A 6,760-nucleotide genomic window follows, 5' to 3' on the forward strand; every position below is an offset into this window, starting at 1 on the left:
GGTGTCTGCTGCAGCTAGACTGGCTGTGTGGGATGGTAGTATGCATGCATGCTCCAGGCAATTTTTATATATGTCGCTGAGCAGATTGTGTGTTAGTATGTAATTGAATTGCTGTTCGTGTTGTGGTGTTCCAATGTTAGTACTGGAGTCGTTCAAAATGAATTAGTGACAGATCACCTGTTCCGAAGTTGTATGTATTCCTACTTATTGAGTTTTTAAAGCTAATTATTAACGGATTTTCATGACTCAAGTGTTAAATGAAAGCTTATAAACTGGAGATTAAGATGCGATAAATATATGTTGTGCAGGATTCCATTGTAATATTTTAGATGTAAGTTTTTATGATTTTAAATGTCATAAAAGCCTATTCAATCTCACTTTAACTTTGTAGTTATGGGAATACTTTGCGCCGTGTAACTTTATATAATTAGTTGGCTCCTTCTGGGTTAAAGTGTAATGGTTAGTGGTGGGTTCATAATTTTTTGGTAGTTAGGGGGTGGAGGGGGAAATGCGCTCGTAGTGAGGTTGACTATCTACTAACATAAATGTTGAAGTAGAAAATGCAAACAGGAAAAACAAGATAAGGCATGGCACTTTGTAGAATATAATGAAATATAACAATATTTTCCTTATGCATGAAGCAAGTAATACAAATAGTGAGTCAAGATTACATTCGCAGCCTTTATAAAACGAAAGTCATTGTATACAGAATATGGTAAATGTAAGAACGCCTTTACGCCGAGGGTAACCATTATGTCGCGTATCATAAAGACGGCCACCATCTTCCTATCAACCATTCTGAATTTCGCGCAAAAGCTTTAAATGAGGAGAGGGTAGTGAGATATATTAAGCTCAGCTAGAATTTAAGAACAAATTAATAGTGTAATCTGATTTAAATATATGAACTTCGAATTTATGATCACACAGGACTCAGATTTAAAAACAAGTTCGTCCAAGATATTGAGTCATGCTATTATCTAATGCCAATCGCATCTACCTCTTCAATATTTTGGTTGGTAAAAATGTCAGACTTGTAGCTTGTGATTTTAATGAAAGGCAGCCTCAACATACTCTAATTCAACATAATGCAATGCGACGGTTACTGAATAAGCTCGAAGACACAGTTACTGTCAAGGACATGCCACGCTCAGGTAGGTCCAAGACTGCCAGTGGTGAATGTACAGAAGATAGAAGTGGTGGCATAGATTGTTATTTTCCACAGGTTAGCACACAGCAACTATCACTATATTGCTACGTCGGCAAATCTTCCTATGCCAAAGTCTTAACAACACATAGGGGATATTATTAAAAGTCGCAGTAGGAGCAACATTTCTTAAAACAATCAAGTTATTTGGCTTTGGAGCAATTTTGGCAGGTCTGTAACGCAGCAATCTGCATTTTACACACCAACAAACAAACGTTTGTTACAGGGGAAATAGAAAAACAAAATCCAAGGTACTGGTTTCCATATAACTCCAATTGGACAGGTCCATGTAAAATGTTTGGTGCAGGAAACTGGGGAGGGGATGATTGTGTGGGGACAGAGATCATCGGCCCATTTGTTTTATCCCACAACTTATCTAGTTAGTTGGGCATATTTTAGATATATTCCTTTCAACAAAAATGGCTAGTTCTACATACTTGGCTGTTATTTTTTCTAGCTTTACTGATTAGATGGAGGTGTTACAAAAAACTTTTTCCTGTCTCGGTTTTGGCACTAGATGGCAGTGTTGTCCTATTTTATCAATATAACACGGTGCCACATAATTATGAGCTGTAGATCCATCAGTATCTTAATGAAAAGTTTCGTGGTAAATATATTGATCGACCAGGCACACTGGATTTTATTACCAGATCAACTGATTTATAACAGCTGGATTCATACCTGTGAGATCACCTAAAGTCAACGGTGTGTGTGGAAAGTAAAATGGATATTGATATTTTTTTGAACCAACTGATATAGGATGAAAGTGTACGAAACACAGCTGGCTCATTGCTCCGTGATCATTAAACTTGAATGATTCTTCTTCAAACATGCATAAATCATACTTAACAGAATTGGAAAGGTAATCTGAATATAATGTGATTATAACTTGCAAGTTATTACAATTATGTTAAATCATGTTATACTACTTTATTTCCCATAAAATTCTAATCCCCCTTCATGTATCACATGATCCAATTCCAATTTGAGCGTTTTGAGCGAGGTTTAAAATTGCGGATATCAAGATTTGGTTGTTCACCTGACACGGACAATAAAGGTTCCTCCTAGTCCTAACATATTGCAACAATTACCGATTATGGGTATATACATTTGCTTTCATTGATGGTACTTGCAATTGACTTTTTACTCATTGTATACATAATCACAGTAGAAATGTGAACATTAATGCATTTGAATTCTTAAGATAATATTATTCCCATGTGTTGACAGTAATTTCATGTTTGAATAAAATATATGGATGAGCTCAAAGGAAATACTAAAAATAATAGAGTGAGTGTAAATTAAACATAAGATTCGTACCTTCAACTGGTGTATATCTCGGTGGTGTTGCTCTTGGTCCTTAAATAACAAGAAATGTACATTCCATGGACTTACTACACTTCTAACGTACTATACATACGCAGACTATATTATTACTACCTTAAAATTTTTTGATGAAACATAAGATTGCAGATTAAGACTAAATAAGGCTAAGTGTAAATATACTTAAGTTTTCATACAATTATATGTGTTATAACACTTCATGTGTATTGATTCAAATAACCATACGAGTTTCTTTGTTTCTCAGTACAGAATTAATTCTGAAGTAGAATAAGTTTTCTGATATTACATGACTCTATTGAGAACCTTAGAGACTCCTTTGAGGTTAAGACTAGTGGAAGAATCATATTTATGATTAAAAAGGTAATATTCAATATTCAAAGGTAATATACATTAAATAAACTTAGAATCTTACCAGTTGAAGTGCTCCATTAATACGTATAATTGAAAAAGTGGGCTATTGCAAACTACTAGTAATATTTTGAAATTTATTATTTGCAAGTTATCTACCTTCAACGTAATATTTATATTATATAAGTTAGTATTTACTTGATACTCCGGAAGAATAATATACAGAACTATTAAAACCATTAATACTATTTTGAAAATAATCTTAACTAATATTAGGGGCTATGACCTTAGTAAAAAATTATCACATAACATTTTCAAATTCGAATATGTTACCATTACGTTCTTAAAGGATAAAGTGAAATTTTTTACGTTTCATTAAATGTTTAATTAGTACAAAGATGTATGTAGAGTTACCAAGTAATGGGAATATATATATGTACGTATTAGTAATAAGGCGATTTCCTTGGAAATCAGAATAAGATTACAAGAAATAAGAAAGTTACAGCAGTATATACTGGAAACGCAGCAGTAATTTATGTTGGTTAAGACAAAATTGCCCTTTCTCAGCATCTCCGTAAAGAAATATTTTAACTAACATACAGTACACAGTATGACATCGTTGACAATATGAATATAAATAAATATAAATTACATTTTTCTGTAGGTAGGTTAACTTCTGTAATTTCAGACTTTATAATAGTGTGAAGGTCTTTGTTTCAGTATTGATAACATACCAATGAATGTGATAATTAAATGATTATGTTTAAATAAGATAACTAATAATTTCTACTACTTGTTTAAAAGAATAGTAATTTCGAAGTTTCCCGAAAGGAAAAGTAATCGAAATAAACAAACTGATAAACTGGAGTGGAATTATCCAATTAAGATATAAATCTAACATTTTATAGAATATATTATAACTAGCCCGAATAAAAAATATGATTATAAATTACATTTATATAATTAGATATGATTTATAATAAGATTCACGTTAATAGTTTTGTTTCGTCATTTCAAGGTTGTAAAAAATTATTATCACATAGAATTGCAAATGATATGTTATCAAGTAAACATAAATATTTTTAATGATAAATATGTAGAACAGTTAATGAATTTAGCATCTTGTTATAATTAAAAACGAGCTAAACTACTCGAAACAAGTAACTGAAGACTTTTTATAGAAGAAATACATTTACTTTGTTATTGCTTCAAAGATAGAGAGAATGTGTGATAACGAAATAATATTATGTAGCATAAATGAATCATTAAACATAATCCTTATAAGAAATATTTTTTGGTATATATGGCTAGCAAAATTGTGTTCCATTATTTCGCAAATGACCAAAACGTGGACAAATTATCCTCCATTCCGATCTAGAAATATACAATGGTTAGACAAAAACATCTAAGACGTTTGCAAAAATCTGAAAATCATACCAAGTATGGTGTGTGGCCTCTTTTTACGTTCAAAACAGTTTGGGTTCGACGTGGAATGGACGTGTATAGCTCCTAAATCGTGGTGTGAGGAATTTTGTACCAATGTTCCTCCAAAGCATGTTCCAGTTCCTTAAGAGATGCTGGTGGAGAGTACTCAGACCGTACACGCCTTTCTAACTCAGAGCACAATGGCTCAATGATGTGGAGAGCTGGTGACTGTGGGACCCAGGGGACGTGTGGTAGGTCCCGGTCATGCTTTTCAAACCATGATTTCTTCGTTTTTGCAGCATGACAGGGTTGCCAGATCATCTTGGTAGATGCCATCACCATCAGGAAATAATATTTCTGCTATGTTTAGAACCTGGTCTCCAAAATAGCCTCATACGCCTAAGCGTTGATTATTCCATGCAGAGCTATGATGGGACTTGCAGAAAACCAGGATATCACTGCCCATACTGTAACAGAATCGCCCCATGCTTTACAGTTGGAAGCAGACAGTCTGTATCATAGGCCAGCTGTGGCGTTCTCTATACGTAAACACGACCGGTTGTTGGAAACAAGGTGAAGATCGATTCATCGTACTACTACATTTCCACTGCTCATGAGTTCACGCCTTGTGATTCTTGCATCACTGGATACGCCTCTTCGCTTTTATTGCTGTGACCAGGGGTTTGGCAATAGCGCCCGTGCCATGCATTTTCATTTTATGAAGTTCCCGTCGCACTATTTTCGATGAAACCGGGTTGTGTAGGCCAGAGTTGAGTTCAGACGTAATTTTCTTTGCATTGGTCTTCCTTTTAGCTGCTGCAAACCGTTTTAATGATCTGCGGTCCCTATCTAACCGGACTTCTTTCGACCACTGTTGTGCTATGCAGACGTCGTTTGCCATGAATTGTGTATAGCCTCAAGGCAGTGGACACAATGAGTTTCGATACCTCCACAATGTTCGCCACTGTTGCCACTGAAGCTCCAATGAGACGGGCACCAACAATTATGCCTCTTTGGAAGTCTCTCAGGTCGCCCATTTTATGGCACCACTTTAACACCACGACACTCACAGGTGAACTGGTTATTGCTGACGGAAGAGGAAGGTCCACATGACACATTGAAAGAAAAAACAATCTGTAACCGCAACACGTGATGTACAGTGAAGGGCCAAACTTACATGTCTTGTATGCAGTGTTTTTAGATGTTTGTATACCCCTGTATATTAAAAAGCCATAACAATTATTTATATTTCTGAAGTCTTACTTGATGGTCGAGTTGACAACTTTGTATCTGGTGTTTTGTGATCTGTAAACCGGAATTAATTTCAAATGTCTTGCAACAGATTGTTATAGCTTGAAAACATACTTAAAAAAACACCTACTTTAATAAATTTTTTTAAGCAGAAAATTTACTTAGCCTAATAATGTAGAAGCTGTCTTTGACATTATATGAGAATATAACAATATTATTTGAAATTGTGCCTATAAAGTCTTATGTTATAAAGCTTTTGAATTAAGAAAGTGAACGAAAGTTAAATCAGAATGTTGAAAAAATTTGCACTCATATCAAGAATATGAATAGTTTCTCTGCACTTAGTAATTTTCACTAATGGATGGAGAAGAAACTGCTAACTAAGAAGAGAAAAAACTAGTACTGCTTGTATATGAAGTGGTAAACTCAATGTATGTTGATAATTATCAATAATTAAATGAGTTGTAAAATCAAGTGAGTAACGCATATACTGTGGAAGTTTTACTATTGGTTGACATCGATAAATATTTAAAGACTATGCAGTAGCTCTGAAACATTTATTCAGTCTGTTGTCAAATACCCTGACAGGGACAGGAAACGTGAACTGTCTTCTCTCGACTTGATACATTTAAAAAAGATTACATATTTATGTAATTGCACTTATCGACTGCATTATCAAGTGCATGTACACTGTATACTGTTATTCGTTTAACATGCATTATGTTCAAGAAATAAAATTGACTATTATATGCAATTTAACTGATTTTCTACTAGATCACAATTCTGCAACGATCACACTATTTAGTGTTTTTATTTGTACGTTAGTGCCCAGTAGCCATAGTTTAACTTGTAATGTTTTCCAAGTAAATGCTTTGTTACTTTTTAATTTCCAACCAGTCAACGTATGCTTAATAGTTCTCTTGCTTTCAGATGTTACCTTTACAAATGAGCAAATATTGGTCTACTTGTTTCTGAAGAATTTAGGCTAACTTTTCGTTTTGATACTACCGTTATTAAGTATAATATATGTTGATGGAGTTGTTTGGAACAAGTTACATATTTAAGACACTTTTTTAACGATATTCTGGCTATAGATTTTTCTATGTAGTAAGTTAGAAACCTACCTCCATGAATGCGGGTATTTAAATTCAAGACTGTGTAAAATGCCCATTGCGTTAGTGTATTAAT

At 33.9% G+C, this 6,760-nt stretch overlaps 1 protein-coding gene across 1 annotated transcript in view; it reads right to left on the minus strand.

The window, feature by feature from the left end:
• Window positions 1–2,551, minus strand: part of LOC145683294 (uncharacterized) — a 130,499-nt gene extending 127,948 nt beyond the window's left edge. The window contains exon 1 of the mRNA XM_081754653.1: window positions 2,525–2,551. The gene's annotated coding sequence lies outside the window, so the exon portion shown is untranslated. The remainder of the gene's footprint in view (window positions 1–2,524) is intronic.
• Window positions 2,552–6,760: the final 4,209 nt, after the last annotated feature.

The sequence above is a fragment of the Thermobia domestica genome, chromosome 4 (assembly GCF_964235325.1).
Source record: "Thermobia domestica chromosome 4, izTheDome1.hap1.1, whole genome shotgun sequence".
Classification (NCBI taxonomy): domain Eukaryota; kingdom Metazoa; phylum Arthropoda; class Insecta; order Zygentoma; family Lepismatidae; genus Thermobia; species Thermobia domestica.